The sequence below is a fragment of the Manihot esculenta genome, chromosome 12 (genome assembly GCF_001659605.2).
Source record: "Manihot esculenta cultivar AM560-2 chromosome 12, M.esculenta_v8, whole genome shotgun sequence".
In the NCBI taxonomy this organism is placed as follows: Eukaryota; Viridiplantae; Streptophyta; class Magnoliopsida; order Malpighiales; family Euphorbiaceae; genus Manihot; species Manihot esculenta.
In genome coordinates this window covers 25,288,764-25,311,417 of record NC_035172.2, presented here as the reverse complement: position 1 = coordinate 25,311,417, position 22,654 = coordinate 25,288,764, and the positions used below count along the sequence as shown (strand labels likewise).

General features: G+C 32.8%; 1 long non-coding RNA gene across 1 annotated transcript; it reads left to right on the top strand.

Annotated features, from left to right (window-relative positions):
* The first annotated feature begins 19,747 nt into the window (after window positions 1–19,747).
* On the top strand, window positions 19,748–21,803 carry LOC110627690. The gene is made up of 2 exons (XR_002489907.2): window positions 19,748–20,794; window positions 21,504–21,803. It is a non-coding gene; the product is annotated as an uncharacterized LOC110627690 (long non-coding RNA).
* Window positions 21,804–22,654: the final 851 nt, after the last annotated feature.

Sequence of the window (22,654 nt, the reverse complement as noted above, 5' to 3'; positions counted from 1 at the left end):
CATAGCATATGAGGGCTAATGGATCATTTAACATTCATCCACATCAACAACATATTATGCAATGCAACATATTCGTGAATTCTAATGCATACACCCTAATATATATCTCATGGCATTCATGATGCGTGAGTCATGCTGAAATCTCATTTAATTTCTTAATTTAAAACATTAAGTTTAGTTCCACTCACCTCTGGCTGAAGCTCTATTGACTCTGAAGCAGCTAACTCACTGCTGAGGTCCTCGGTTTCTCGGGTCCGAACCTACACAGGTGGACTCACATGAGCGACCAAACATACATGAATATGACTCTAAAATACTCCCCAAAAATCCCCTAAAAACACCTCAAAACATCCATGGAAAACATGCAAAGGAAGGCTGAACAGGGCACTTTCGGCGGCAGGTTCGGCGGCCGAAAGTCCCTCCAGAGCCGAAATTCAAGCAGCTTCGGCGGCCGAAACTCCCAGACAGAGACGAAACTCATGCATGTTCGGCGGCACTTTCGGCGGCCGAAACTGCCCTCCAGAGACGAAAGTCCTCTTTCGGGGGCTGGGTTCGGCAGCCGAAGGCTGCTTCCACAAGTGGGTTCGGCGGCCGAAAGTTCCTTCGGCGGCCGAACCTGAGTTTCTCCAAAGTGGCAGAAACTCAGATCCAACATGCACAAACGCCTCCCAAACCTTTTAACATGCAAAAACCTATTCTACAACACTCCCAATCATACAAAAACAAGCATACAAACTCCTAGGGGCTTGAAACCATTAAAAACCCCAACTACAACACATCAAATAACTCACATTGCTCATAAACATACATAAACCCATAAACCTAACAATAACCTAAACATGCATTTCTACCCCATAGATCTACTTAAAACTTACTTAAAACATGCAATAAGCTCAAGATCGGCTCTTACCTCTTGAAGATCGAGAGAAAGACGACCTAAACTTGGAAACCAAAGGAAAGGAGCTCCTGTGCCTTCCAAGCTTCAAAACGTGCTCAAATGCTCAAAATCTTCAAAACAAAGTGGAAACTCATGAAAATCTTGAAAGATCTGAAGGAAGAACTCAAAAATTGGTGAGGGACGGCGGAGAGCTCACCTTGGCCGAAAATGGGGAGAAAAGCTCGCCCATTTCGGCTAAGGGACCCCTTTATAGGTGGCTGGCCAGGCCACATTCGGGAGCCGAACGTGCTTCCGCATGCATGCCATGTTCGGCGGCCGAACTTGAGGTTCGGTGGCCAAACTTGGACTTCCCTCACGTATGCTTTCGGGGGCCTAAAGCACTCCTGAAGTGCATGCATGTTCGGCGGCCGAACTTGGAATTCGGCGGCCGAACCTGGGTCTTCCTCCAAGGCTATTTTCATTCAAAACTTAACTTCCTTTTTACTTAAAATCATAAAATACATTAAAACATTTTATAAAAACATGGTTTTACCCTTCTAGAGGTTTCCGACATCCGAGATTCCACCGGACGGTAGGAATTCCGATACCGAAGTCTAGCCGGGTATTACATTCTTCCCCCCTTAAGAACATTCATCCCCGAATGTTCACCAAACAGACACAAGCATGGCATCCACATAACATACATACAAAACACATAAAACACACCTTAGAAGAGATGAGGATATTGCTGGAGCATGGACTCCCGTGTCTCCCAGGTACACTCTTCTTTAGCTCTTCAAAGCTCTCTGCACACTGGTGCTGAAGTCAACCTCTTCTTTAGCTCCTCAAAGCTCTCTTCACACTGGTCAGTCCACACAAACCTCTGGTTCTTCTTAGTCAGTCTGGTCATGGGAGCTGCAATCTTAGAGAAGTCCTGAACGAACCTCCTGTAGTAACCTGCCAAACCCAAGAAACTCTTGATCTCTGTCACCGTAGTGGGTCTAGGCCAGTTAGCTACAGCTTCCACTTTCTTGAGGTCTACCTCGATTCCATTTTCTGACACCACATGCCCCAAGAAAGAGATGCTCCTCAGCCAGAACTCACACTTGGAGAACTTGGCATACAAGCCATGTTCCCTCAAGGTCTGCAGAACTAACCTCAGATGATGGGCATGCTCCTCTGCATTCCTGGAGTACACTAAGATATCATCTATGAAGACAATAACAAAGTGATCCAGGTACTGGCTAAACACTTTGTTCTTGAGATCCATGAATGTTGCAGAGGCGTTGGTTAACCCGAACGGCATAACAAGGAACTCATAATGCCCATATCTGGTCCTGAAGGCTGTCTTCGGCACATCCTCTTCCCTTATCCTTAGCTGATGGTACCCCGATCTCTGATCTATTTTGGAGAAACAACCTGCTCCGGCTAGTTGGTCAAATAGATCGTCGATCCTTGGTAACGGGTACTTATTCTTGGTAGTGAATTTGTTCAACTGCCTGTAGTCGATACAAAGTCTGAGAGATCCATCCTTCTTTTTCACAAATAGCACTGGAGCACCCCAAGGTGAGGTACTCGGTCGGATGAAACCCCTATCTACCAGCTCTTGCAACTGTTCTTTTAACTCTTTCAACTTTGCTGGTGCCATCCTGTAGGGAGGGATAGAGATCGGTCTAGTTCCAGGCATCAACTCAATTTCGAACTCTATCTCCCTAGCAGGTGGTAAACCTGGCAGCTCGTCTAGGAACACATCTAAGAACTCTCTGACTACTGGCACTAAGGCAGACTCTCTAACATGACTATCCAGCTCTCTCACATGAGCCAGAAAACCCTGACAACCCCTCCTGAGAAGCCTACGAGCCTGTAGGGCTGATATCAAACCTCTAGGTGTACTCCCCCTGTCTCCTCTGAAGACAACCTCTGACCCATCCTGACATCTGAACCTGACTACCTTGTCTCTGCAGTCCAAGGTATCAGCATGGGTAGATAGCCAATCCATCCCTAGAATGACGTCAAAATCTGTCAAATCTAGAACCACAAGATCGGCGAACAGGCATCTTCCCTCCACGAAAACTGGACTATACTGGCAGACTGACTCTGCCACTGACGGGTCACACTTGGGTCCACTGACCCATAGGGGACACTCTAACCCAGAGACCATCAATCCCAACCTCTCGACGACCCTCGGAGCAATGAAAGAATGAGATGCACCAGGGTCCATTAATGCATACACATCAGAACAACTAATGATGAGATTACCTGACACCACGGTGTTGAATGTGTTTGCCTCCTGCTGAGTCATGGTGAAGATCCGTGCTGGGGTTGATGGACCTTCACCTCTGAAACCCGCTGAAGAAGAGGCTGCCCCTCTCCCTCGGCCTCTGCCACTAGCCTGAGTCGCGGCTGGAGCTACTGGCTGAGCCACACTACTAGAAGCTGTTTGCTGAGACTGTGCCACCGAAGCTACTCTAGGACACTCCCGAGCCATGTGTCCCTCCTGCCCACATCTGAAGCAGGCTGTCGTCCCAACCAGACATACTCCCTTGTGCGGTCTCCCACATTTCCTGCATACTGCATTATCTGCACCTAAGCTCGAGCCACCTCCTAATCCCACACCTGACTTGATCTTGCTCCAGAACTTGTTCTTCTTGGACTTTCGGGAGCCTCTGTCCCACTTCTTACTGCCTGAACTCAGAGAAGAAGGGTCTAACCTACCCCCTCCTGGGGTCTTGGAACCAGAAGGCTGTGCCACTGACTGCTTGACTTTCCCTTCGATGATAGCACTAGCCTCCATCCTCCGAGCCATATCCACTATGCCATGGAAACTCTCCCTCTCTGCTGACTGAATTAAGGAGGAATACCTGGAATGGAGCCTCATGATATACCTCCTTGACTTCCTCTGATCTGTGTCTAGATTCTGCCCAGCAAACGGTAACAGCTCCAAGAATCTGTCTGTGTACTCATCCACACTCATGTCATCCGTCTGCCTCAACTGCTCAAATTCAATCATTTTCAGCTCCCTGGAACTGTCAGGGAAAGCCCATCCTGCAAACTCATTGGCAAACTCCTCCCAGGATAGACTATCCAACCTCGGGTTCACATAGTTCTTAAACCACTCTCGGGCCTTCTTGCATTTTAATGTGAACCCAGCCATATGAATGGCTCTACTGTCGTCAGCTCCTATCTCATCTGTAATTGTCTTGACCCTCTCAAGGTACACAAACGAGTCATCACCAGTTTCAAACTGGGGAGCACCCAGCTTCATGTAGTCCTTCATTTTGACCTTGCTCCCCCCAGATGAGCTAGGCTTAGGCATTTGGGTTTCTGGGACAGTAGGTGCTGCTGGTGGTGGAGGAGGTGCAGCATCCCCTGGAGTAGGGTTTGCTGTACCTGGATAGAAAGATGGGGGTGGGTACATTGGGTACTGTGGGTACGGTGGGTAGAAAGGTGGGTACGGCATCTGAGAGTGATAAGGGGTAAAACTGGGGTAATCCGATGCACCTCCCATCGAATACCCGGGATTATGAGAAAAGAGTGGGTAGTAAGGTGGCTGAACAAATCCCGAGGCCTGAGTGCCTCCTTGGGACTCTCCCATTCCCTCTTCTGACATACTTACTCCGAGACTGCCATCCCTCCTCTGATCCACATCCATCTGATCCCCCACATCCTCTGACATATCCCCTTGCACTGTTCCCTTCACTGATCTGCTTCTACCCAGATCCAAAGACCTTCTAGGGTCTCTTACTGCTCTTTCTCTGCTAGACCTGCTTGACATTGCCCTAGGCAATGCAGGAGGACGGGCATCAGTGCCCTCGTCCTGGGGTGGTACTCCAGTCAATCGCGCAGATCGACGAGTTTCTCTCATCCTGTTTTCTGAAAAACAGTACACATCACATAAACATTAGCACCAAATGGTTCATGTGCAAACACATGAACCCGCATCACATACATCACATAATAATCATAACATTAATGCACATGCATATTATCATGGCATTTCACATAATTATACAAGACAGGACTCCACATCCTATCCTAGTGGACATGATCTTCCTATTGTGTTTGACCTTCTATAACCTCTATGAGCCCAACACTCTAGGTCCGACCATATGAACCTAGGACTCTGATACCAATCTGTAACGATCTGGAAAACGGACCGCTACCGGCGCTAGGATCCAGATCGGCTTAAGGCCGCCGCGACCCCAATGGGTGACATAACATGTGTTGAGTTGGTTTACATAAACATCATAAAACATCTGATATCATGTATTAAAAGGGATAACAACACTCTATGGTCAAGCACACCTCTAACATCCATGAACATCTTTACATTACATTTCTATACTGTACTTAACATAACATCTCAACATTACTCATGTCCACACTATCTATTACATAGCCAAGACTTCATTACTCTTGCTGACTTCCTGGTCTACCCTGTACCTGCAAACCTGGGGTTAAAGGAGAGGGGTGAGCTACTAGAGCCCAGTGAGCAGAATAATAAAACATTTATATTAAAGGTTCATGCTTTCATGGAATGCATCACATCACAACTAATCATATCAAGGATGAACTTGTCACCACTTAGCCCTCTACATATTCCAATCATGCCAGGGGCGTAGTGCAGGCCACACCTGGTCTTCCTCTTATACACATAATATATCATACATGACCAACTGTGCCGGGGGCGTAGTGCAGGCCACACTCGGTCTTTCTCTTACATAGTGCCAGGGGCGTAGTGCAGGCCACACCTGGACTTTCATATCATATCAACATGTCATAGCATATGAGGGCTAATGGATCATTCAACATTCATCCACATCAACAACATATTATGCAATGCAACATATTCGTGAATTCTAATGCATATACCCTAATATATATCTCATGGCATTCATGATGCGTGAGTCATGCTGAAATCTCATTTAATTTCTTAATTTAAAACATTAAGTTTAGTTCCACTCACCTCTGGCTGAAGCTCTATTGACTCTGAAGCAGCTAACTCACTGCTGAGGTCCTCGGTTCCTCGGGTCCGAACCTACACAGGTGGACTCACATGAGGGACCAAACATACATGAATATGACTCTAAAATACTCCCCAAAAACCCCCTAAAAACACCTCAAAACATCCATGGAAAACATGCAAAGGAAGGCTGAACAGGGCACTTTCGGCGGCAGGTTCAGCGGTCGAAAGTCCCTCCAGAGCCGAAAGTCAGGCAGGTTCGGCGGCCGAAACTCCCAGACAGAGACGAAACTCATGCATGTTCGGCGGCACTTTCGGCTGCCAAAACTGCCTTCCAGAGACGAAAGTCCTCTTTCGGGGGCAGGGTTCGGCAGCCGAAGGCTGCTTCCACAAGCGGGTTCGACGGCCGAACCTGAGTTTCTCCAAAGTGGCAGAAACTCAGCTCCAACATGCACAAACGCCTCCCAAACCTTTCAACATGCAAAAACCTATTCTACAACACTCCCAATCATACAAAAACAAGCATACAAACTCCTAGGGGCTTCAAACCATTAAAAACCCCAACTACAACACATCAAACAACTCACATTGCTCATAAACATACATAAACCCATAAACCTAACAATAATCTAAACATGCATTTCTACCCTATAGATCTACTTAAAACTTACTTAAAACATGCAATGAGCTCAAGATCGGCTCTTACCTCTTGAAGATCGAGAGAAAGACGACCTAAACTTGGAAACCAAAGGAAAGGAGCTCCTGTGCCTTCCAAGCTTCAAAACTTGCTCAAATGCTCAAAATCTTCAAAACAAAGTGGAAACTCATGAAAATCTTGAAAGATCTGAAGGAAGAACTCAAAAATTGGTGAGGGACGGCGGAGAGCTCACCTTGGCCGAAAATGGGGAGAAAAGCTCGCCCATTTCGGCTAAGGGACCCCTTTATAGGTGGCTGGCCAGGCCACATTTGGGAGCCGAACGTGCCTCCGCATGCATGCCATGTTCGGCGGCCGAACTTGAGGTTCGGCGGCCGAACCTGGACTTCCCTCACGTATGCTTTCGGGGGCCTAAAGCACTCCCGAAGTGCATGTATGTTCGGCGGCCGAACTTGGGATTCGGCGGCCGAACCTGGGTCTTCCTCCAAGGCTATTTTCATTCAAAACTTAACTTCCTTTTTACTTAAAATCATAAAATACATTAAAACATTTTATAAAAAAATGGTTTTACCCTTCTAGAGGTTTCTAACATCCGAGATTCCACCGGACGGTAGGAATTCCGATACCAGAGTCTAGCCGGGTATTACAACCATGGTCAAAGGCAGGCAAAACGATGCAAACAGTGAAGACCAACCAAATCATGCTACGTGTCCCAGACCGAAAAGACAAATAGTCACTTTCGAATATGAAGAATCAAATACCAGTGGAGGCCCTTTGATGCTACACAAGAGTCGCCCAAATTAAGTCATGAGCTGTCACTATAGAACAGGTCCACGTGGCAAGGATTTGATAAGTGGATAACGTGGTACCACCCGAGAAAAGGAAGATCCAGATACCTCAACACCCAGTTTATCACTAAGACTTATCCTCCCCTAGATAGGTCGAGTCTCGGCACACAGTTACCGTTATTAGACACCATCCAATGTATCTCTATTACGCCTGTAATCGCGAGATCACCGACCTATTAGTTGGCAATATCTCTGATCAAGCCACATTATTGTCAGATTATCAGGAAATACTATATTTATCTCTATATTCTTACAGTATAAAAGGAGAAGGATCACATAGGCAAAGGTACACTATTTTCTCACACTACTCAAGTTTTAAGATATTCATTACGTTCACCCTATTTGATGCGGAACCCATGATCAACATGTGATAAAAAACTCCGAGCACATACTTGACAAAGAACAAGGCAAAGATATCTTTCAGAAGACTACTCTACCATACCCCTAACCAACTAATGTGATTAGAAATAAAGATTATGGAGCGGAGGTTGCTCTACCACACCCCTAACTAACCAATGTGATAAGAAATGAAAATTATGGAGTGAATGTTGCTCTACTATACCTCTAACCGACCAATGTGATTAAAAATATAGATAATCAAGCTATTTCAGTTTCGAGAACACCATAAGAAATTCTTGATAAGTTAACTAAGCATGGAGGAGATTCATATTAGAACGCCACAAGGTTGAATCTTGATAAGTTGCTAAATAATAGAGAAGAATTAAAATATTGTTCAAAATATCATCTTTATTCATTGGCTAATTGTGGCTACCACCTTAAGGGTGTTTTTATAGCTTCCAAACCCTAATTCTATTGTAAAAAAGTGTACTTACAATATAGGAAGAGTATCTAGTCAAATAGTCAAATCTAAATTACATTAAAGATCATTTTCGTAAATTGTCTTGGAGAAATCTCCTTCCTAAATAGACTGCACGAATTTGACTTCTAATATAAACCAAATTAATTTAAAATAAATTTCATAAAATACTAAAATACGAAAATAACAAATTTGGCCTAAATGCAATTTGACTATATATGCACTATGCGATCTGAAATTGTGTTGTACGTCCACATGTGTTGAAGAATGTATTGCTTATTTTCTCATCCTTCTATGCTTCCCAAATATAATTCCCATCTCGTAAACCTTCACTTAAGCGATGGTAGTTTGATTTGTCATGATTTGAAACTTTTCATATTGAATCATATTACTATTTTTCAGTATACTAACTTTTGACTGTCGGAGTAACTGTCGTGGGTACTCACTACTTTATATTCTCTTTTTTGCAAGTTTAACTAATCACTAATCACAAACAACTTTATTTTTTGGCTTCATAAAAAAGAATGAGGGAGGAGGCTGTTCCAATTTCGAAATCAAAATTGCCTTGAATATTTTAATTTTTAAAGGTATTTAAAAAAGTAGATTAGAAAGTGCTGAACGAACTCAATTTCATATCATTAAAATATGACGTACCATTTAGCAAGTTTATAATCCTTTAACATAAACTCACACTCGACTCTTGTATTAATCCATTAAACTTAAATAATACAATTACATTATAATAGAATTAAATTCTTAAAATCAAACACACAAAATATAAAATTGAATTAAATTTCATAAAAATTTAGAAATTAAAATAGAACTAAAAATAATCTTAATGGAATAAATGATGATAAAAAGAATGGAAAAAAATACTTTAAATCTTAATGTTGAATTAAAATAATAATTTAAAAATGTTATGGATAAATATGAGTTAAAAATCTATGTATTAGAATCCGCATTATATGTTGATTTCGTGATTTTCTTCTAGAGCATACTGATGAGTGGATTTGAAGACCACACAACACATATACTCAGTTCCTTCCCAGTTATAGCAGAAATTGGATAAGATTAGTTCTAAAAAAAGAATAATAACATGATATAATTATTATATTCATTTCATAATATTACTTTGAAGCCCACTCAAATGCTATGATCTTAATTTCATAATTGAGCTCCCCACTAATATCAGCCACCTTTTTGTATGGGCTAGAAAATTAGGCTAAAAAATCCAATATAAGATTCTTAAATGAAGATATATTCTCTAAATTATTTGGTATGCCTATTACTAAGTATAGGGGTCTCCAAATGATGGATTTGATTTCAATTGTATTCAATTAAAAAAATAAATATTTCATGAGGTAAAATATGAAACCCAAATTAAATTAATAAAATCAATAAGAAAATCATCTTTTTTATTGATGCAAAGGAAACATCTCAACACATAGACATATTAAATTATCCTAAGAGATTAAACATACCCATCAATCAATTCAACTAGAAATAGAATGATTGATCCACAAGCTGTTCCTCCGACTATCAGTGCGAAAGCTATTAAAGCTTTATCTCTTTTAGCTTTATTTATCATATTATATGGGTTAAATAAAAAAATAAATTATATAATTTTGTTACATCATCAAGTCATATTTTTTTTTAATTTAAAATTTAAGATAAATATAATTGTAATAAAATTTATAAATTTAAATAATTATATTTTGATTGGTGGTAGATAAGAAACTTAATAAACGTGATAAATAAGTGTAATTACGACTCAAATAGAATTAAAAATAAAATAGCTATAAAATGCAGTCATTTTGATTGGTGGAGAGACCCATATATTGAATCTCTTTTTATTTTTGGCTGATTTTTGAGATGTTAGGTTATGAAAGCCAATTATAGAATATTGGAAGAAGGTAGCCCACAGAGTTGGCAAATTTGTATGGAGTAGGAGGGTGGAGGATGAATGGGGTTGGATTATTATGTCTGATATTTATGAAAATTATATAATTTGAGGTTATGATAGTTTGTCTAATGTGATTATAAGATTTTGGCCACACTTAGAATTAATTGTGGTTATAATATTTAAGTAGTAGATATGTTGTGACGGTCAGCTGCTTCCAGCTGCCTGCTGCGGATTTGCGGCGCAAATCCGTCCCACATCGAAAAATTGAAAGAAAATTGATTTATATATAATAGCTAGCACAGAACTATTAAATAACTTGGGTTAACCATTTTGGGCCAAAGTGGAAAGTGGGTCCAAAAGTTATTTGGGCCAGTTCGGGCCCGGCTGTTTCAATTGGTATCAGAGCCACCCTGGATCAGAAAAAAAATTGTGCGGAGCTAGTGGACCTGCGAGGAAAGGGCTACCCGTGAGAGACGAGGTGGAGCCACCCGAGGTACTAGCGAACCACAATACCTAAGGGTCCGATTCTGGTTAGCAATTGTAATGGATTCAGTTGCGACGAGGACCGATTCTGATTAGCAATTGTAATGGATTCAGTTGCGACGAGGACGTCGCAAAATTTAGCGGGACCGAGTGTGACGGTCAGCTGCCTGCTTGCGGATTTGCGGCGCAAATCCGTCCACATCGGACAATTGAAAGAAAATTGATTTATATATAATAGCTAGCACAGAACTACTAAATAACTTGAGTTAACCATTTTGGGCCAAAGTGGAAAGTGGGTCCAAAAGTTATTTGGGCCAGTTCGGGCCCGGCTGTTTCATATGTGTTGTGGATGATGATAATGACCTTTTGCTAATTATGGGTCTCTCCCATTTCCCCCAAATCATAGTGGAACTTGCTACTGGGGTATCTCTAATGGAATAAACTACAACAATCACCTTTTCTCCATATATATATATATATATATACACATTGACCCACTTCGGAACAGACTACCGTTCTTCTGAAAACTTTAATTTTTAAACGAAATCATATTAAATATGAATTTATTTTTAATAAATGGTTATTTTCAATTAAAAAAATAAAAGATTAGCTATACTATTTTATTTATAAATGGTTGATTATTTAATAATTCATATTTCAAATGATTGGTATTTTATTTTACTAATTACTTTTTCGTAAATTTTTTCTCTGCTTTTTTTTTATTGCATTAATAAATATTTTAATTTTAAGTATAAATTTTAGATTCATCCCTAAATATAAATGTACATGAGTCATATATAATTAAATTACACAAAAGTATCTCTATTATCAACATATTAATATAAAAATAAATTTTGATTCTATTGAATATTTTATCCTTCCACTGTTAATGGTTAAGAAAAAGACTAAAATACTTTATATATAAGAGTGATGTTTTAATTTATTTTTTAAAGTAGATAAATAAAAATATTAATAATGCTAAAATAAAGGATTAGGTAGTCATTTATCTGAAATTTAATTAATAAAATACACTGAACTATATTTAGAAATAATAAAAATACTAAAGGGTTTAATAAAATAAAAAATTTAAAAACATGAATCAACTTGATTTTATATTTTAAAAGAGGAGCTGCTAAAATTTATATTTTAGTAGATTATATTATGAAATAATTAAATTATCAATTTAAGAATATAAGTCTCTTTATATGCGCACTCACAGTCTTACCTGATAGTAAATATACCTGAATAAATCTGAGAGGTTTCATTTATACTCTTCCAATTCCTAATCTCAATTTCAAAAAAAAAAAAAAAAACTCTTTATATGCAGTTAACTAGTCATATAAACACTTAAATTCATTTTTTTAATCCCAAATAAATTGTTATCAACAAATTAAAATATATCAAAATAGATTAAATAAGTTTTTTGTGAGACAAATAAACTCTTTAAAATTTTAAATAAATTCAAATTTTAAAAATAAATTAAAATAGATTGAACTATAACTTCATTCCGATTCTAATCCAGCCAAGCTATATATGAAAAATTTCTTAAGTATTTGTCGCATTTTAAAATTGATTGATATAACGACTTTTTATAGAATGATTATTTCTCTGTCATTATCGTCAATGCAGATTAATTATGATATATGGAGAAGTGATATAAATTCACAAATATTATAAAAGATTTTAGTCACAAAAATATAAAGAAAATATATTGATTTTTTAAAATGAGAAGGTTTTATTTATATAAAATATTTTTAATTTGAAGGAGCTTATTTAATTTATTTTTTAAAATTTAAAATTCTTACTTTTATCTAAATTTTATTTGAAAAAGAAATATAAGAAGAAGGAGAAGAAGAACATCAGAAAGCAAAGCAAAGCAAAGCTGGCCATAGAAATGGACAACTACAATTGCAATTGCACATAATAAAGAGGACGAGTCCCACCACCTCTGCTATGAATGTGATGCGCATGCATGCTTAGCGTTCTCTACACATAAAGTTTACATGTGATCCCACAGTGGTCCATCTACATGCCATTTCTTTCCTCACCTTTCTAGTAATCCACATATATATTCTTAGATTTCATCTAAATAAAATAATAATAATAATAATATTATAACTTTACATTATGAATTTTGACTTAGATAAGAGAGCATTTATCTTAATTACCTTGTTGTCTGGTTAATTTAACCTCAAATTATTCTCCCATCACCCTACTGCAACAGATGTGTTAGAAAAAAAAAAAAAAAATCTATTACGCTTCAAGCCATGTTTTAAAAAATCAACAAAATATTATTTTTTTTCTCCAATTTTAGCTATTATTTTTAAAACTTGTTTGATATAACTTTTGTTTTAGTTTTTATGAAAGATAAATAAAAGTTAAGAGTTTTTCAATTTAGTAATAGAAAAGAGCTTAGCTTTTTATTTCAAACAATTTTTTTTATACAGGTTTGGATTGAATATATCTAAAACTAATATAATATAAATAATAACTATTACATTAAATTAGCTACTAAAATAAATTAAAATATTTTTAATGATATTTTTAATAGAAAAATACAGTAAATTAAAAATTAAATGTCATAAATAAATATACATTATCTAATAATATTAAAAATTATGCTATGTTAATTTAATAAAAATCATATTATCCTTAAATATAATTAATACAATAAATGCAATTTTTTAAATAAAAATAAAATAATTATAAATTATATAAAATTTATCCATGTATAATTTTTGTAAATTATAATCTATATATTGGAGAAGAAAAAGTATGATGGATGAAAGATAATATGAAAAATTGTTATATCTTATTTAGAATATAAATGATATTTTTTATTTTTAATGTATAATCATTTGAATAAATTTAAAATTTTAAAATTTTTATTAAAAAAAGGTAATATCTTCTCGTATCTTTTTAGAAGAGTTTTATAAAAACACATTCTACTCCTCCTCTTACCCATTGAGAGAAAGAATTGACTAATCCTAAGATAAAAGGACGGGAAACTCAACGGCCCAATAAATTGAAATTTTCCTATTAATCTAAGTCATTTCGAGAATTAGAGGCCTTAATTTGACTGCCTTTTCAATACTTGAAACTAAAACCATGGAAAGGATATTTTAAATTACTATTTAATTTTTATAATAAAGAAATTTATTAATTAATTTTTCACTTTAAAAAATATTAAAATATTAATTTTTATATTTTAAAAAATTTATTAATTAATTTTTTTTATCAATTTTAGTAATAAAATATCGTAAAAAGATTTAAAATATCTTTATATAATAAGTAGATTAATTAATAATTTTTTTATAATAAAAAATATTTTTAAAAAAAATATGAACTAAATAATAAAATATTTAACGAAATAACTAATCAATAAATTTTTTACGCTTTAAAATTGAGAGAAGAGTTACTGAATGTTTTTATAATATATGAACGAAATAAACAATTTTTCTTTAAATTTTTAATCTTAATTTTGTCTTTATCTGAATTATCACAATTAGTTTAGTTGAAATTTGAATTTACAACTTAATAATTCTAAAAGACTATTGCAATTCCGCTGAACAAAAACTTATTATTAGTTAAAAATAAAAAAATTATTACATAGGTGGGATAATCTTGGAAGGCTGTTTGTGAACATGGTGGGGCAGATGATGAATAAGACATAGCATTACTAGGATCTGGTGGATGGTTCCATTGCACCAACTTCATAAAGGCATGAACCAAGTCATAAAAACCAGACAATCTGCAAAATAACAACCTCACTTTTCACTCATATCTTATGCTTAGAATATCACCATCCCTCGCTGCCCATGCCCATATGTCATGCAGGTGACTCGTCTCTGTCCTTCAACTTCAACCAATGTGATTGTCTTTTGGGCTACGTTCAACTTCCTCTTCATCTTCTTCCTCTTTTTCCCTTGATTCTCTCAAAATCACCATTTCATGATAAGCTCATTCTCAATTTTAGTTAGGCCAAGAAAAAAAAAAGTGGCTATTTACAAATAATACAAATACATGATAGGATACGTCAAGTGTTATTACATGTATGTATACCATGATGCATAAAAAAAAAAAAAAAAAAAAAAAAAAAAAAAAACTTAATTTTTATTTGGATTGTATAAAGTGAGATCCATTTAGAATAGAGCTCTACATCAAGTGTATCGAATAATAAGTGAAATTTTTATTTACTAGATTAATTTAATTTCTTATAAATTGAAAATTTTTTAATAAATACAACTTTTATACTTTTAATTAATTTTATTTTTATCAATTTTCATATAATCTAATTTTTAATGACTTTTGTTTTAACCTGTAACATATGTTTTCAGTCATATGAATAAAATTTTAATTATTAATAAAGAAAGGTGTTCAAAAAATATTTCTAGCAATTTAGTTTAGTTTGAAACATAAAATTAACACCCTATACACTTTTCATATTTAATCACATGGTTTACTGTTATTTGAGATGAATTAAATAAGAAATACTATTCATATTTTAATAAATATACCTCAACTATAAAATTAATTAATATGTCATAAATTTATATACTTAAGTTTCAACGTTATCATTTTAGCATTGAAAATTAATATTTTAACATAAATAATAATTATTAAAAAAAATTTAAATTTTATCAATTTTAACAATTATATCCTAAATTTTTTTTTAACAAACACACTCCAAATCAATATTTCAATTTTATTTAATTTTTAATTTTAATTTGATTTATTTATAATTTTAGATAATTTATTTTTAAAATCCGATAACTCATTTTTTTAATTTTTTTACAACAATAAGTATAATTTTTTGCATAATTATAAGTGACAAATATTGTGATAATATTAATTATAATAAATTAAGAATTACTATTCTCTCAATTTAAAAAATTAATTATATTTTTTATATTTATTTTAATTAAACTGAAAGTTAATAATTTATTTAATAAATTTAAAATGATCCATAATTTAAATTTATTTTATTATTTTTATTAATTAGATTGATGGTTCACTTTTAATTCTATGTATAATTAATTTTTAGATAATAAAAATTATGATTCTTAATTTACTAGTAATATTATTAGTATAACACTTATAATGACCTGAATTTTTTTTTTAAAAAATATTTTATTTAAAATGTTATTTTATTAATATTATGATGTAGATAATTTTTTTAAATTTTGAAAATATTAAATTAATTATAAATTTGATAAATTTCTTTCATACTATTTATTTATGCATATATCTTTTTATATTTAAATTATTTATTTTATTAATTTTTAATATTTTAAAAGACAATAATATGAAAAAAATATTTATTTTGTTATTTATTATTTTATTAATAAATATTATAATGTCAACGTTGTTGAGTTATTATAATTATATTATTTTAAAATTTATTAATATTTAATTAGTTCATATATTTATTGTTTTATTTTATCATATTATTTTATTATGTATGAGTGGTTTCGTAATTTTAATTTTTAATTTTAATACATTAAGATATAGTATTTTAAAAAAATTATTTACATGTACTGTTATAATAAACCGAATTATTAAATTCATTCAATTGAATATTTTTCAATATTAAATTATTTAAATTATAAAATACTATTTTAAATAACTATTTTATAAATAGATATATAAATATATTCAGAGGGTTAATTTAATTTTTAGAACTCAAATAGATTTATTTAAAAAGATTTATATCGATTTGAGTTATTTTAAAATATTAAAGATTAACTTGTAGTTTTTATTTAAAGTTAAAAAAAAAAGTCATTACAGCCCCGCTCTCCACCCTCGTGTTCTTTCTCCCTCCCGCTCTCTTTCTCTCTTCTTCTCTCTCCTTTTCTCCTTTCTTCCATTTTCATCGGCCACTACCTCCATCATCGGTGGTCACCTTCACGATAGGTGATATTGAGTTTCATCGGAAGACAAGTGGCGGTCAGTGAATCTCCTGTGACCAGATCTATGTTGGATTCCAACGAAGAGAGAAAAAATTGTGAAGAGAAAGAAAATGGATTTCTAAACTTTAAATTTTCATTTATTGCAATCCGGATATCCAATCGAAGTGATTCTAGTGGATATGGACTCTTATTGAAGAGATATTTCAGATGAGGCCAATTTCACCAGATTTGGTTCTTATTTCTGGCGCAGTGAGGAGTACGGCCATCTCGAACCCTATGCACTATAGTTTTTGCATCATTTTGGTGTTTTATTTTGCACCATTTCTGGTACAATATTATCTCTGCATCATTTTTAACACCAAAAAAAATATTTTATTTATATTTTTTTTTTTTTTAATATTATATTATTTATTTTACCTTAATTTTATTTATATATTTCACTCAAAAAATTTATATAATTTTATATATTCACTCTAAATATTTATATATTTTATATTTTCATTCAATATTTAAATATTTAATTATTTTATAAATAAACAAATAAAAATATATTAATTATAATATATACGTCACTTTACTAATTTATTTATATTATTCTATATAATATGTTATAAATAAATTAATTTATTATAAATATTATTTATAATTATGAATATATTAATTTAAATTAATTTTCAATAATTATAAAAATATAAAATAAATTAAAAATATAAAAAATTATAAAAGTGAAAAAAATTAAACTTAATTGAAAATATATATAAATTTTGAATTATATTATAATTTAAAAAATAAAAAAAGAAATAAAATTTAAATTATATTATAAATTTAAAAAAAAAAAAAAAAACAATAGAAAATAGCGCTGGCGTGACACTGTAGCGGTGCGCCAAAATCCCGTAGGATTTTGGCGTGCGTTGGAGGGCCATCTCCAACGCCAAAATAGAAATTGGCGCAGCGTTGGAGATGGCATAATAAGCAATAAAAAAATTTCGATGTGATTTTTGGCAATTCCAATGTCTGATTAAGGTGTTTTCGGTGGCGTTGGACTCCTGACAGTAAGAGCTTTCATTTGAGACTAGTCACGGGATTTCATAAAGTTTCCGATGAGATTGAGGAGAGAGAAAATTGAGACTTATGTCTCAGATCTCGGATGATCAGCGGCTTATTTTAGTGATAAGCCCAGTTATAGTGATATACGTTCCACAAGCTTCAAGTTCACACTTAGTATGTCTCGATGGGGCAATGTACGACGAAAAGGATAAACGGATGGATGAAATTAATTTGGCGGATATTGGACGATCGAAAGGAATTTTGACGAACTGTCTTCGAATCTATGAATCTTGGACATTTCAAAAAGTGTATTCGAAGCATCCATATCTCACCGTTGCTCAGGATTGAATTTTTACGCCGATCGATGTACTCGAGAGACCATTTTGATGATATATTTTGCTGATTCTTGCAGAATGATTTAAGTGAACGTATTGAATTGAGAGAGCAAATATATGGGGTTAGCTTTCAATAGTTATTTATTTTGAATGAGTGCAATAGTATAAATATATTCTCTTTTATGAAGATTGTGAGATTAATTTATTGATATATTTTTATCAGTAAGATTGCATTAGTACTAGACAATTATAGAATTTATGATTATAATTAATGTATATACTAATTGAGTAGAGCGTTCACCCTTGTTCATTTTTTTTTTGAGATGATAGGTGTACTTTATCAAGGATAAACCTACAAATTTTTTCTCGCAGGATTATCTACATTTTTATTATATTTTGATATTTGAAATTTTAATTCTAAAATTTCATAGTGACTATTGAGGGTATCCTTTAGATTGTAGGAATTTTTATTTCAACTAATATATTCTTGTGATATTGGATTTCTTTTGGAGAGTTAAGCTCACAATAGTGTTGTTATTATTATTATTTTAATTAATTGAGAATATTGTGGATTGTGAGGGTGAGTTAAGCTTCTTAAGTTATTGAGTTTTATTCACATGCAGGTCAAATGAGTTTTTTCTGTATTGGTATGTTCAGTTTATGATATATTAAAATTATTGTATTTTTTTGTCATATTTTATAAAAAATATTTTTGTGATTTTAAATAGATAGAGAAGGTATGAGGTAGTAAAATACATATAAGTGAGTGAATAGTAGATATATAAATGGTGGTGACTATACAAAGTTTCTTAGTAAAATATAGTTCAAAAGAAAGGGTCTAATACTAATATAAAATAGATATAAGGAATATATAATTAAAAAAATAATTATAATTATCAATCGAGGGAATATAATAATAATAGCTAAGGATGAGCTAGATTTTGAAGTTGTGGCATGATAAGAAATACAATTAAAAATGAAATTTTAATGCTTAATATATAGAGTTATAGATTTAGATCGAAGAAAGATAAAAGAGTGTTAAGTATTGATAGTGATCATATTTAATAGATAGTATAAGAGTTATAATCATAGTGGGAGTTGGTTTTTAAAGAAGGATTTTGTGAAAGACGAATTTAGTAAAAGACTTATTTTGGTACGTAGTAGAAAATGAATAATATAAGAGTTTGGATTATAAAAAATATATCAACATGTGTTTTCGTTGCGAAGGATATAAATATTTATACTCACTTTATTTTATTTCTTCTTATAATTCATTTAAAAAACATATAAATATTAAAATAATAATAATAATTAATTAATAAATTATAATTGGATGATGAATTTTCTTAAAGGGAAAAAATTTAATAATCTGAATTTTTTTTTAAAAATATTTTTATTTAAAATATTATTTTATTATTATTATGATTTGGAAAATTTTTAAATTTTAAAAATATTAAATTATTTATAAATTTAATAAATTTCTTTTATACTATTTATCTATTCATATATTTTTTAAGTTTAAACTATTAGTGTTATTAATTTTTAATATTTTAAAAGGGAATGATATGAAAAATATTTATTTTGTTATTAGTAAATATTGTGATGTTGTAATAACTATGTTGAGTTATTATAATTCTATTATTTTAAAATTTATTAATATTTAATTGGTTCATATATTTATTATATTATTGTATCATATTAATTTATCATGTATAAGTGTTTTCGTGATTTTTAATTTTTAATTTTAATATATTGAATTATGGTATTTTAAAGAAATTATTTACATATACTACTATAATAAACCGAATCATTAAATCCATTCAATTAAATATATTTTAGTATTAAATTATTTAAATTATAAAATATTATTTTAAATAACTATTCTATAAATAGATATGTAAATATATTGGGAGAGTTAATTTAATTTTTGAAACTCAAATGGATTTGTTTAAAAAGATTTGTACTGATTTGAATTATTTTAAAAGATTAAGGATTAGTTTATAATTTTCATTTAAAGTTAAAAAAAATCATCACAGCCTCGCTCTCCTCTCACGCTCTCTCTCCCTCCCTCTCTCTTTCACTCTTCTTCTCTTTCCTTCTCTCCTTCGTTCTTCCATTTCACCGGTCACCACATCCACCATCAGCTATATTTAGCTTCACCGGCAGATAAGTGGCCGTCGACCACTCTCCCATGACTAGAACAATGTTAGATTTCAGTGAAGAGAGAAAAAATTCGTAAAGAGAGAGAAAATGAGTTTCTAAATTTTGAAATCACATATCTTACAATCCGAGCATCCTATCGAAGTGATTCCAATAATATGGACTTTTGGTGAAGAGAGCTTTTAGAAGGGACCAATTTCGCCATATTTGGTTCTTGTTTCTAGCAGCGGTGAGGAGAGAGAAAATAAGTAACCAAAACTTTCCGATGTGATTCCGATGTCGAGGTAAGGTGTTTTCGGTGGCGTTGGACTCCTGGCAGTATAGGCTTTCATTTGGGACCAGCTTCACCGGATTTCATGAAGTTTCCAGTGAGATTGAGGAGAGAGAAACTTGAGAATTATATTTCAAATCTCAGCCAATCAGCGATCTATTTCAGTGATCAAGCCTGGTAATCGTGATATACATTCCACAAGCTTCAATTTCACACCTACTATGCCTCAGATCGGACAACGTATGATGAAGATAATAAATGGATGGATGAAATAAATTGGCTAATATTGGACGATCGGAAGGAAATTTTGACAAACGGTCTTCGAATCAATGACTAATGAATCTTGGGTATTTCAAAACTGTATTCGGAGCATCAATATCTCACCGACCTCGGGATCGAATTTTCAGGCAGATCAATGTACTCGGGGGACCTTTATGAAAGATTATCGTATTTACAGTCCTTTCCACCAACGTTTCCACCAATTTCAGATGCTCTCAAAGCGGTCCAGGTGTTCGTTTTTGCAAAGGTAAACCCAAACTCAAAATTTTCATTTTATAATAATGTTAATGTTTAGGTTGATGTTTTATTAAATATCTTAGGTGGGGTATAATTGAGTAAAGTTAATTGTTACAATAAGGTATTCTTATTAGAACTATAAGGAATATTTGTGGAATTTTCAAAAGGCTTTTAATATTTTATTGGACTTTAGAGATAGTATGGCATGTGAGCAAAAGACGCACTAATTAGATAGTTTTGATAAATACCGGATGAGCAATATAATTTTGTGTTGCGAGCCTGAGGTCAATGTGCTTGTAAAGATAGACTAATTATGTTTGTCTACAGGGAGATTAGGTCCTAGGTATGAAAAAATTCTGTTAAATGTTCATCATAAGTTTAGAATATCTTTGTCACTTTATTTCTTTGCTTATGGTCTGTCTTTGATAACCTTAGGATAACTTTATATAAGTAATCTGAATCAACTATCTTCTTTCCAACAAGATCATTTGGCGACAGGTCACCCCATTTTATGAATTAGATATTAATTATCTTTGTAAATTCAATAATATTTATATTTATCTTATATGCTCATGCATTACTTATATTATGTACCTAGTTAATATGTTAGGATCGTTCACTACTCTTTGCATTATTTATTTTCTGTTGTGCTGCCTTGAGGATAAGTTAGAGATTTTATATATATATACGTGATGGATGGATGTGGATTTCCGGAGTAGGTACGACGCATTATCTCGCTGACTCCCCATGATATGGATAGGCGAGGTAGGTACGACGCTATATTTCACTACTACGGAATAAATACGATGCTATATTTTGCTGACTCTTACAGAATAGTTTAAGTGAATGTATTGAATTGAGAGAGTCAAGACATGGGATCGGCTCCCAATAGTTATTTATTTTGGATGAGTGCGTGAGTAGCTCCAATTTATCCTCTTGTGTGAAGATTGTATGATTAATTCAATAGTAAGATTACTTTTGTATTAGATCACAATTATAGGATTTATGATTATAACTAATGTATGTATTCGTAGAATGCTCACTCCTGTTCAAATTTTTTTTTCCAGATAGCAAGTGTATTTATTTGAGAATCGACTTACAAATTCTTTCTCGCATGATTATCTACATTTTTATTATATTTTGATATTTAAAATTTTAACTCTAGAACTTCGCAGTGACTATTGAAGGTATTCTCTAGGTTGTAGGAATTTTTATTTCAACTAATATATTCTTGTGATTTTTAGACTTTTCTTTTGGGCCAAATTTTTTATTTGTTGTGATTTGAGACTTACTACGAGTTTTGGAGGTCTTATGCCGCTCCAAGTCCTAGTGCCGATCCGGCCCACAAGTTTGAATCGTGACAGATAACTATGCAAAAAATTATACTTATTGATGCAAAAAATAAAATAAAATAAAATAAGCTATTGGCTCTTAGAAATATGTCATCTAAAATTATAAACAAGTCGAATCAAAATTAAAAATTAAACAAATCAAAAGCTGATTTGCGGTATATTTGCTAAAAAAAAGTTAAGAGTATAATTGTTAACATTGATAAAGTTTAGAGTTTTTTTTTTACAATTATATATTTAGATTATATTAAAATATTAATTTTAGGTGCTAACTAGAATGATGACAGGGCATTTTCGTTAAATATAACGGTCAAACTTAATGGTAGGGTATAAATAAATTTAGATGGTTAGTTTAGGATATATTAATTAACTTTTATAATTTGGAGTATATATGTTAAAATACTAATAATATCATTCTTATAAATATGTAATTTATAATGCATTTACAATTTTAAAATGCTTAATAACAAAATAGTTTTATCATAATGTTTAAACTTAATTTGAATTATATTGTTTTATAA